Source organism: Pristis pectinata, chromosome 16, assembly GCF_009764475.1.
Source record: "Pristis pectinata isolate sPriPec2 chromosome 16, sPriPec2.1.pri, whole genome shotgun sequence".
NCBI classification, from domain to species: Eukaryota; Metazoa; Chordata; class Chondrichthyes; order Rhinopristiformes; family Pristidae; genus Pristis; species Pristis pectinata.
Window position 1 is genome coordinate 44,563,000 of NC_067420.1, and position 10,958 is coordinate 44,573,957.

Here is a 10,958-nt window from a genome sequence, read left to right on the forward strand (position 1 = left end):
TCCAGAAACAATGTGCTAAGGTACTGCACATGAGGAGGTTGATTTGGTGGAGACGTTAGAGGAAGGACCTTTAAAGACATTTTGCATAAGTCACTTGATTGGGGCCTCAGAGTAGGGATTCTGTGGGAGTCGGGAGAACACACACCAGTCCTCATTGAGGGGTCAATGGTAGAAAGGGTGAGCAGCTTCAAGTTCCTGGACATCAACATCTCAGGAGATCTTGGGCCCAACACACTGATTCAATGACAAAGAAGCCACGCCAGCGGCTCTACTTCATTAGGAGTTTGAGGAGATTCGGTACGTCACCAAAGACTTTTGCAAATTTCTACGGATGTACGGTGGAGAGCATTCTGACTGGTTGCATCACCATCTGGTATGGAGGCTCTAATGTGCAGGATCACAAGAGGCTGCAGAGGGTTGTAGACTCAGCCAGCTCCATCACAGGCACAACCCTCCCCACCATCAAGGACATCTTCAAGAGGCGGTGCCTCAAGCAGGTAGCATCCATCACTTAGGACCCTCACCACCCGGGACATGCCCTCTTCTCATTACTACCATCAGGGAGGAGGTACAGGAGCCTAAAGACCCACACTCAATGATTCAGGAACAGTTTCTTCCCCTCTGCCGTCAGATTCTGAATGGTCCATGAACACTACCTCGTTATTCCTCTTCTGCACTTATTTTATAACTTTGTAACATATAGTAATTTTTATGCCTTTATGTCTTGCACTGTACTGCTGCCACAAAACAACACATTTCACGACATATGTCAGTGATAATAAACCCGATTCTGAGAAGTTTTGAGTCTGAGTGGTCCCAGAAGGAGGAGCTAACCTGGACTGTGGATATCAGTGGAATTAAAGGGCTGTGGAAGTTGATTTACTGTGGAACATATTGAGGAGGTGTTGGAGGTGGGCAGTGGGATTTACCAGGAATGAGCACTTCAGCTCTGTGGAGGAACTGTTGAAGCTGGGATGTCCCTCACAGAGAGGATGGAAGTGTTTAAAAGCATCAGGGTTAACACAAGGTGAAAGGAATTGGTGGTCACCCAGAGAGCCAAGAGATGAAGGTGATTGTCAGGAGGACAATCTTCCATCAGCCAGTATCAGGACCTGGTACACCTGCCTGACAGGTCAGTGGAAGCACTTTCAATCCTGACGTACAAACAGAAACCTGAACGATGGAGGGTTACAGAGAGAGAAGTGTGAGAGGGTCTTGATTGAAACATAAGATCCTGCGGGGTCTTGACAGGTGGATGTGGAGAGAGTGTTTCCCCTTGAGGCTAGAACTTGAAGGAGTGCCACACTGTCAGAGGGCAGAATGACGAGGGAGCACCGCACTGTGTCACAGAGTGGTACAGCAAAGAAACAGCCCTTCAGTCCATTACGTCCACACTGAGCTCTCTACCAGAGAAACAAAGGACTGCAGATGCTGGAGTCTAGATGAAAAACACGATGATGCTGGAGGAACTCAGCAGGCCAGGCAGCATCCGTGGAGAAAAGCAGGCGGTCAATGTTTCAGGTCAGGACCCTTCTTCAGGACTGAAGATAGGAAAAGGGGAAGCCCAATATATAGAGGGGGAAAGCAGAGCAGTGATAGGTGGACAGAAGAGTGGACATGGGGTGGGCACAGGGTGGTGATAGGTCGATGCAGGTAAGAGATAGCGATAGGCAGGTGTGGGGGAGGAGGGGAGAGCAGATCCACCGGGGGAATAAGGTAGTAAAAAGGGGCCAGGAAAGGGAAGAAGCATTGTGGTGGTGGGGGGGGGGGGGGGAGTTACCTAAAGTGGGAGACTTCAATGTCATGCTGTTAGGCTGCAAGGTTCCCAGATGGAAAATGAGGTGCTGTTCCTCCAGTTTGCGTTTGGAACTCTCCTGGCAGTGGGGGAGGCCGAGGTCTGACATATCAGTGACAGTGTGGGAGGGGGAGTTGAAGTGACCGGCAACGGGGAGATGCAAATCGTGGTTACAGACGGAGCGCAGGTGTTCAGCGAAACGGTCACCCAGTGTGTGGCCTTTCTACCCACCCGCAGTAATCCTGCGTTAGGACTGTATCCTTCTGTGCCTTGTCTATTGAAGTGCCAGCGTAAATGTCTCTTAAACACAGTGACTGTCTGATTCCACCCCCTCCTCTGGCAGCACGTCCCAGATATCACCCACTCTCCATGTAAAAAAAATTCACCCCTCAGATCCCCTTTAAAACTCCCTCCTCTTGCCTTAAACCTCTGCCCAATTGTTTCTGATGCCCCTGCACTGCGAAAGAGGTTCTGACAATCCACCCTATCGATAATTTTATAAACCTCTATCAGGTCACCCCTCAGCCTCCTCCACTCCAGGGAAAACAGTCCCAGCCTGTCCAACCTCCACCACCCTCCCCCCCCCCCCCCCCACCCCCCCGCCAGTCCTCCACTCCTGGTGAATCTCTCTGCACTCTCTCCAACATAGTCACCACCCTCCCCACTTTCACCCAGCTGCCACCTCCACCTCTTCCCCTCCCCTACCTGCTCCCTACCTGGCTCGATGCACCTATCACCCTTCACCCCTCCTCGGTCCACCCACTGGCCCCTCCCTCACCACTCCCCCTCCCCTATAGTGGCTCTCACCGCTCTCCACCTTTCATCCTGATGCAGGGTTTCGACCTGAAATGTTAAGAATTGCTCTCCCCCCACAGATGCCGATCGACCCGCTGAGTCCCTCCGAAATGTTGCTCCAGATCCCAGTGCCTGCAGCCTCTCCTGTCTCCACAACCTTCCTCTTGTGTGGTGACCCAGAACCACACACAATCGTACAAGTCTGCTCTAAGCTGCAACAGGACATCCCAGCTTCTATATTCTTGTGCCAGAACCAGCGAAGGGGAACATTCCACACGGACTTCTTCCCCACCCTGTCTACCTGTGTTGCTGCTTCCAGGGAACTATGGCCTTCAAACCCAGGGCCCCCCGTTCACCAACATTCCCGAGCACCCCACCATTTACTGTACAGGTCCCACCACATGTGACTTCCCAAACTGCATCATCCCACCCTACCAGGATCAAAACTCCACCCTGCCAATGCTCCACCTGATCTACACCCTGCTGTATCCATGACAACCTCCCCTCACGGTCCACAGCACCACAGATTTTGTGTCATCTGCAGACTCACTGATCAGACGTCCGACGTTTCACACCCAAGTTACAGAAACAGCAAAGGCCCCAGAAGGTCAATATGTGAGGGAGCTTTGCGCTGTGGGAGGGGCGGTGCTGAGGGGGGGTCACACTGTGGGAGGGGCGGTAATGGGGGGTCACACTGTGGGAGGGGCGGTGCTGAGGGGGGTGCGCACTGTGGGGGGGCGGTGCTGAGAGGGGTCACACTGTGGGAGGGGCGGTGCTGGGGGGGTCCACACTGTGGAGGTGCGGTGCTGAGGGGGGTCACACTGTGGGGGGATGGTACTGAGGGGGGGTCACACTGTGGGAGGGCGGTGCTGGGGGGTCACACTTTGGGAGGGACGGTGCTGAGGGGGGGTCGCACTGTGGGGGGGCGGTGCTGAGGGGGGTCGCACTGTGGGGGGGTGGTGCTGAGGGGGGGTCACACTGTGGGAGGGGCGGTGCTGGGGGGGTCACACTGTGGGAGGGGCGGTACTGAGGGGAGGGTCGCACTGTGGGAGGGGCGGTGCTGAGGGAGGGTCACACTGTGGGGGGTGGTGCTGAGGGGGGTCACACTGTGGGAGGGGCGGTGCTGAGGGGGGAGGTCACTGTGGGGAGGGTGGTGCTGAGGGGGGGTCACACTGTGGGGGTGGTGGTGCTGAGGGAGGGTCGCACTGTGGCGGGGGCGGTTGCTGAGGGGGGTCGCACTGTGGGGGGGTGGTGCTGAGGGGGGGGTCGCCACTGTGGGGGGGTCGGTGCTGAGGGGGGGTCGCACTGTGGGGGGGCGGTGCTGAGGGGGGGTCGCACTGTGGGGGGGGTGGTGCTGAGGGGGGGTCGCACTGTGGGGGGGTGGGCTGAGGGGGGGTCGCACTGTGGGGGGGTGGTGCTGAGGGGGGTCACACTGTGGGGTGGGTGGTGCTGAGGGGGGTCACTGTGGGAGGGGAGGTGCTGAGGGGGGTCGCACTGTGGGGGGGAGCGGTGCTGAGGGGGGGTCGCACTGTGGGAGGGGCGGTGCTGAGGGGGGGGTCACACTGTGTGGGACATTGACCCGATGCCTCAGGTGGGTTAAATTATCCCACTGCCAAATTTAATGAAGATGAGGGAGTGCCCCCCACCCCTCCCCTCCCCCATCCCCCATCCCTCCCCCATCCCCCATCCCTCCCCCACCCCTCCCCCCCCACCCCCCAACCCCTCCCCCACCCCCTCACCCCCCAACCCCTCCCCCACCCCCCTCCCCCCCCCACCCCCCCAACCCCTCCCCCACCCCTCCCCCCCCCCACCCCCCAACCCCTCCCCCACCCCTCCCCCCCCACCCCCCCAACCCCCTCCCCCACCCCTCCCCCCCACCCCTTCCCCTCCTTGGGACTCATTCGTCACGGACTATGACGTTTTGGTTCATTACCACATTTGCTGCCGGCGGATTCGGCGGCAGTGGCCATTGGTGGGACTGAGCCGGGAGGTGACGGAGCGGCCGCCAGGAGGGGGCGACGCTGCGCCGGGAGTCGGTCTCCACCCGCAGCCCTCACACAGCGAGCGGCAGGACCCGGGGGAGCAGGAGACCCGACTCAGGGAGAGACCCGAGTGAGAGATCCCTCAGCCCGTCCGGCCGCTGGCGATACCCGTCCCCCTCCACACCTGGCCCCCCACATCTGCCCCCCACACCTGCCCCACACCTGTCCCCCCACACCTGCCCCACACCTGTCCCCCCACATCTGCCCCCCACATCTGCCCCTCCACACCTGCCCCACACCTGTCCCTCCACATCTGCCCCTCCACACCTGCCCCCCCACATCTGCCCCTCCACATCTGCCCCCACACCAGCCCCACACCTGTCCCCCCACACCTGCCCCACACCTGTCCCCCCACATCTGCCCCCCACATCTGCCCCCACATCTGCCTCCACATCTGCCTCCACATCTGCCCCTCCACATCTACCCCTCCACATCTGCCCCACACCTGCCCCCCACATCTGCCCCCACATCTGCCCCTCCACATCTGCCCCCACATCTGCCCCCACATCTGCCCCTCCACATCTGCCCCCACATCTGCCCCCACATCTGCCCCTCCACATCTACCCCCCACATCTGCCCCCCACATCTGCCCCTCCACATCTGCCCCCACATCTGCCCCCACATCTACCCCCCACATCTGCCCCCCACATCTGCCCCTCCACATCTGCCCCCCACATCTGCCCCACATCTGCCCCCCACATCTGCCCCTCCACATCTGCCCCTCCACATCTGCCCCCACATCTGCCCCCCACATCTGCCCCTCCACATCTACCCCCCACATCTGCCCCTCCACATCTACCCCCCACATCTGCCCCCACATCTGCCCCACAGCTGCCCTCAGCTCCACATCTGCCCCTTCACATCTGCCCCTTCTCATTTCCAAACTGTCTTTCACCACCTCTGAGGATCCCATAGTTCCCAATGGAAACAGGAGATGCCGGTAACACTCCCAGGGTCAGTCCCGGAGACGGTCACTGCCAGGGCTCAGGTCAATGACGCTTTGTCAGAACTGGAGAAGGTCTCTGACCAGACACGTTAACTCTGTCCGCACAGACGCTGCCTGACCTGCCGGCCGCTTCCTGCCTTCTCTGTTTTAATTCAGTCGTGTTTTGACTTTTCAATTCCCAAATCCCTTTCTGTCAGAAGAACTTCTGAAACCGAGTCACGGTGGTCGTTGGTGAAGTACAGTGGCTTCCCACTCACCGACATCATCAGACAATCGGTTTATTGGGTTATGGTCTGTGTGACAAACTTTGAGCAGGGCCGCAGTCTGTCTGAGATCCTTCCCATTCACCGCCAGGGCTCCCAGTAACATCTCCTTCACTTCCCCAGCGGATCATTCCCACGTCTCCCCCAACAAACCCCCCTTCTACAGACTTTTATATTTCACCGGCCTTGGCTGGTTGACAGGTCAATCTGATGGGTAATGTTTTATTTGATTTGCAAATTAGTTTATTGTCCATGTAACAGGGTGCAATGAAATTCCTTGCTTGCGTGAAGCTCGCAGAATAAACAGTGTACATGGTTTAAACTTTAATTAAAGTGTTTAATCTTTAATCACAATCCTGTTCTTTTTACGATTAGAAGCACTCAGACATTTTTATTGCAAGACATTTGAACACAAGCGAAAGGGGCGGTGTTAACCCCTTCAGAGACCAGACGTGGGTAAATCCAGGAGTTTATGAGGCCTGCTGGATGTAGGAGATGCGCGGGAGGTCCTCGCACTCTGCGATCGGAATGGCGCTGGGCTCTGAGGGCACATTGAAACACCTGTGGAACTTCCTGAAAGATCCACCTGTCGGGGTAGATGTGAAGCTGTCTCTTCCCTTGGTCGGGGTGTCTCGAACGAGTCACAGTCTCAAACTGAGGAGAAGAAATGTCTTTACCCAGAGGGTGGTGAAGCTTTGGATTCCTCTGTTGAGGAGGGAAACTCCGGCACTGAGCATGTTCAAGACACGTTTTATACTTCAGACTTCTTTACAATAGTGAAGGCCATTCAGTCAGTCAAGTCTATGCCAGCTCTCGAGGCAATCCCACTCCTCCCATTCCCTGTAACCTCTTCTCTCTCTCAGGCTCATCAACTGTCCCCAGATTCTACCCTCACCCGCACACTAGGGGTGCGGCCAATTAACCCCCCGACCCGCACGTCTTTGGGATGTGGGTAAAACGCGGAGCACCCGGGGGAAAGCCACGCGGACACGGGGAGAAGGTGCAAACTCCACAGCGGCGGAGGTCGGGGTCGAAGCCGGGTCTCTGCAGCTGTGAGGCAGCGGCACCCCTGCTCACACAGGTACTTTGGATATAAGTAGGGGCTGAAGTGACAGCTCAGCCATGACCGTATAGAATGGCCTCCTCCTGGGACGTCTGGGAACAAAACTCTGGTCACAGGGGAGTGTCTTGAGGCAGGAGACAGGTGGGGAGGGAGCTCCAGAGCGGGGGCCCAGGTGGCTGAGGTGGTGGGAGGCTCTAGGACTTAGGCCTGGCTGAGAAGCACAAACATGGACCAACGAAACCTGGGCTGAGTCCGTCCGTTTCAGTTAAACTCCTCTGAAGTGAAAGTCTTTTCTTTAAAGAGAAGAGGACCACATGTTTGTTGCTAAAGTTTGATTTGTTGCCCTTTCAGGCGTCTTTATGTCCATGGACGTGTTGCTGTTATTCTGGGTGTGAAACAGTTCCCCAGTGAGATGTATGAACCTTTCTAGAGGCTGGTGGAACATGTCAGCTTTTGTTGTAACCACCTACTGACTTCCCATCCCTCCTCTCACCACAGCGTTTAATAATGAACTGCCACGTACCTCAGGTACTGTGCAGAGTGAACACTGCCGGAGGCTGGGCCGACCTCCAGACCACAAGCTGGGGTTGCTTTATTGTTCCGTCTGCGTTTGGAACCGGAAGGAGGCGGTTGGTTATTGCATAACTCGTACCCATAGCACAGGTATTTACAAAAAAACCTTTCTTTTATTATTTACTGTAAGAATTGAGAATTTTGCACGTTTAAACCACAGTCTAACCCCAAGGAAAGTACGCCTCAGCTTTCAGATCCAGTGCAGTCCCCTTTGCAGGGGGTTGGGGGATGTGGACACTGCAGTGGGTACAAAGATCCAGTTGTGGGAACCCCCAGCAGTCGGACATTGGGAAAGATTCTGTGGTTGGAGATGGTCCAGAGGTTGGGGACTGGCAACTGGGGGTTGCCTACATCGCCTAATGGAGGGTCGACACTGACCGGTGAGAGGCAGAGTCTGCAACAGGAGGTGGTGTTGGCCCAGAGTGTGCTGGTCGGAACAGACCCCTCTCCTCTCTCTAGGTCCTCATCAGGACAGGTCCTCCCCGGGATGGGTCCTCCCCATTTTCTGGTCGTCCCCAGGTCTGGTCCTCCCCATGTCGGCTGACCCTGAGTCACCCCCTGGGCCCTGCCACCTTCAGTCCTGCCCTTGGAGCCAACACCCTGTTGCTGGGGAAGAGCAGTGGAGTGGTGAGAGGTTGCTGTCTCTGCAGAGAGAGATGGATTTCTGTCAACTAACCTCTGCTCCCAGGTACATCCTCCTCACTGCACCAGGACTCTGGTCCCGTGCAGCAGGGACCAGCTCTGTACCAGGTGAGAGGAACGCAGCATCTGACGGTTTCTCCCTCCACAGATGCTGCCTGACCCGCTGATGTTTCCGGACATTTTGTGGGCTCGGTCTGTGCCTCCACAGCTGCTGTCACTGGCCCATGGGGGTCCCGAGCCTTGGTTCTGCACAACCGCCTGTGAGGGGAGATGGACCTCTCCCCACTCCTCTATCCAGGCTGCCCAACGATGTATCAGCCACTCTCTCTCTACCTGCATTGGACTGGTCACTAGACCATCCCGATCTTCGTCCTCACTGGCGCCAGTCTGTGGCCTCCAGTGCCTGACCTCTCCGTGTGACACGCATCCCTCTGACCTCTCACCTCCGACACGACCTCCTCAGCCCTTGCAGTCCAGGTTCTGACCTGGTGTCACAGGGTCAGCAGGGTCAGCCCCAGCATGATCAGTGGCATCACTGGGTCTCTCCCTCCATCGGTCACCCTCCCCCATCCCCTCCTGCTGAGGGTGCAGGGGTGTGTTTGTGGTGTGTGGGGTGTGTGGCTGTTTGTGTGGGTGTGTGGGGTGTGTGGGGTGTGTGTGGGTGTGTGTATGTGGTGTGTGTGTGGGTGTGTGGGGTGTGTGTGTGGTGTGTGGGTGTGTGGGGGGTGTGTGTGGGGTGTGTGTGTGTGTGGGTGTGCGTGGGTGTGTGGGTGTGCGTGGGTGTGTGTGTGGGTGTGTGTGTGCGTGGGTGTGGGTGTGTGGGTGTGTGTGTGTGGGTGTGTGTGTGGGTGTGTGTGTGGGTGTGTGTGTGGTGTGTGTGTGGGTGGGTGTGTGGGTGTGTGTGGTGTGTGTGGGTGTGTGTATGGGGTGTGTGGGGTGGGGGTGGGGTGTGTGTGGGGTGTGTGTGGTGTGGTTGGGTGAGTGGGTGTGTGTGTGTGTGTGTGTGTGTGTGGGGTGTGTGTGGGAGTCTGCATGTGAGTGTGTGAGTCTGTGTGTGTGTGAGTGTGAGAGTGGGGGTGTGTGTGCGTGTGAATGTGTGTGTGTTGCGTGAGTCTTGTGTGCGTGTGAGTGTGAGAGTGATTTAGTGTGGGTTGTGCGCGGGCGTGTGAGTGAGTGTGAGTGGGCTGCTTTGCAAGCTTATGATTGAATCTGCCTCCACCTGACAGCACATTCCAGTCCCTAATCTCACCGTGTTAAACATTTCTGGTCGTGTCACAGAGTCAGGCCCATTGACTCCATACTGACCATCTCGATCCCAGTGGAACGTTGTGCTGCCACTTAGGTTGTTCGGGAATGCCAGGTGGTAGCTTGAGGCTAAATTTGTAAAAAGACTTTGCAGAAATTTCATTCCAAGTGCAGTATTTACTAATCTGATATTTCATTAGGAACCCACAACAAGTATTTGCAATGCAGCTGGAGGCAGGTTTTCTCTGGAGTACATTGTTCAAGCTTCTGGTGTGTAGATAGTGCAATTTCACCAACTTTCCCGTGTTCTGTTTTGCCAACAGTGACAAATTTGTACCAACACAAGGGACAGGGAGAGAGAACTGCAAGCCCCTCCGAGGGTCAAGCACACTGAACAGTTTCAACCGCTTTAACAGATTCCCCCAACAACGTGTGAGTAATGTTGCGTCCCTTCAATATCTGAAGTTCCAGTCTTCAGAAACTGTGCCGTCTCTCTGCCGATAGATGTTCCAGCCTGCTGTCTGATGCTTGCTTCGAACAAACTTCTTGTGTGTTAGGAAGACACCTGATGTCAAGTTTCAGTATCTGTCCTACACATTACACGACGTACGGTCACTCAGTTTTACACCACAGCTCAGTCTTGTGGTCCTGGAACAATGTGTACTATGAGACTGAATTTGAGGCCTTTAAGTCTTGTTAGATTGTTCAGCCAAAACAACAAAGCTTTGAACCACATAGCCCAAGCAGTACACACCTGAGGTGGTTACACTGCTCCGGTACAAAACTCTGGTCATGCAGCACTTTGAATATTTTTTCCACTTATGGTCAGCAAGAAACAAGCGAGACTTTCAAAAACCAGAAGCAGTGAAAGACTCGCTGTTTTTATTGACAGTCACCTTCATTCTATGTTCCCAGCTCTTGACCCAACTGCCATGGGAACAGTTTCTTGCTATCCACTCTGTCCAGGCACTTCCAGATTTTAGGACACCTCCACCTGAGCCCCTCACGCTGATCTCTTCCAAGGAGAACAACCCCAGGCATCTCCAGTCTGTCTGCAGTAAAGCCTCTCCGCCCAGGAATCAGTCCTGCAAATCCTTCATCAAAGGCTTCACGTTTACCTGAATGTGGTGCCCAGAACTGGACTCAGTCCTCTGGCCCAGCCAGGGTTGAGCATGAATTCCTTGTTCTTGGTGGTCTGTTTTATAGAGCCCAGGATCTCTTGTGATTTTTAACCACTTTCTCAGCCTACTCTGCCTCTTCCAGTGCCCTGCACACCAGTGTCCCCACATCTCTCTGTTAGAGAGAGACAGAGTTACACAGCATGGAAACAACTTGCTGACCAAGGTGCCTACCTGAGGCCAGTCCCATCTGTCTGTATGTGGCCCACATCCCCCTAACCTTCCCTCTCCACATACCCGTATAAAAGCCTTTCAAACATTGTGATGGTTTCACCTCTGCCACAGACTTCTGGCAGCTCGCGTCATCCGCACCACTCTCTTTTACCCCCGCCAGAGTCGTGCATCTTACTACTTTTTCTTCTTAACTGCAACGTGTCAGGTTTTCCCTGCATAACTGTTACATCCCATCGATCAGT

General features: G+C 55.8%; 1 long non-coding RNA gene across 1 annotated transcript; it reads left to right on the forward strand.

The window, feature by feature from the left end:
* The first annotated feature begins 6,641 nt into the window (after positions 1 to 6,641).
* LOC127578998 (uncharacterized) lies at positions 6,642 to 9,787 on the forward strand. Its single transcript, XR_007957620.1, has 3 exons — positions 6,642 to 6,922; positions 7,403 to 7,567; positions 9,688 to 9,787. It is a non-coding gene; the product is annotated as an uncharacterized LOC127578998 (long non-coding RNA).
* The last annotated feature ends 1,171 nt before the right edge of the window (positions 9,788 to 10,958 follow it).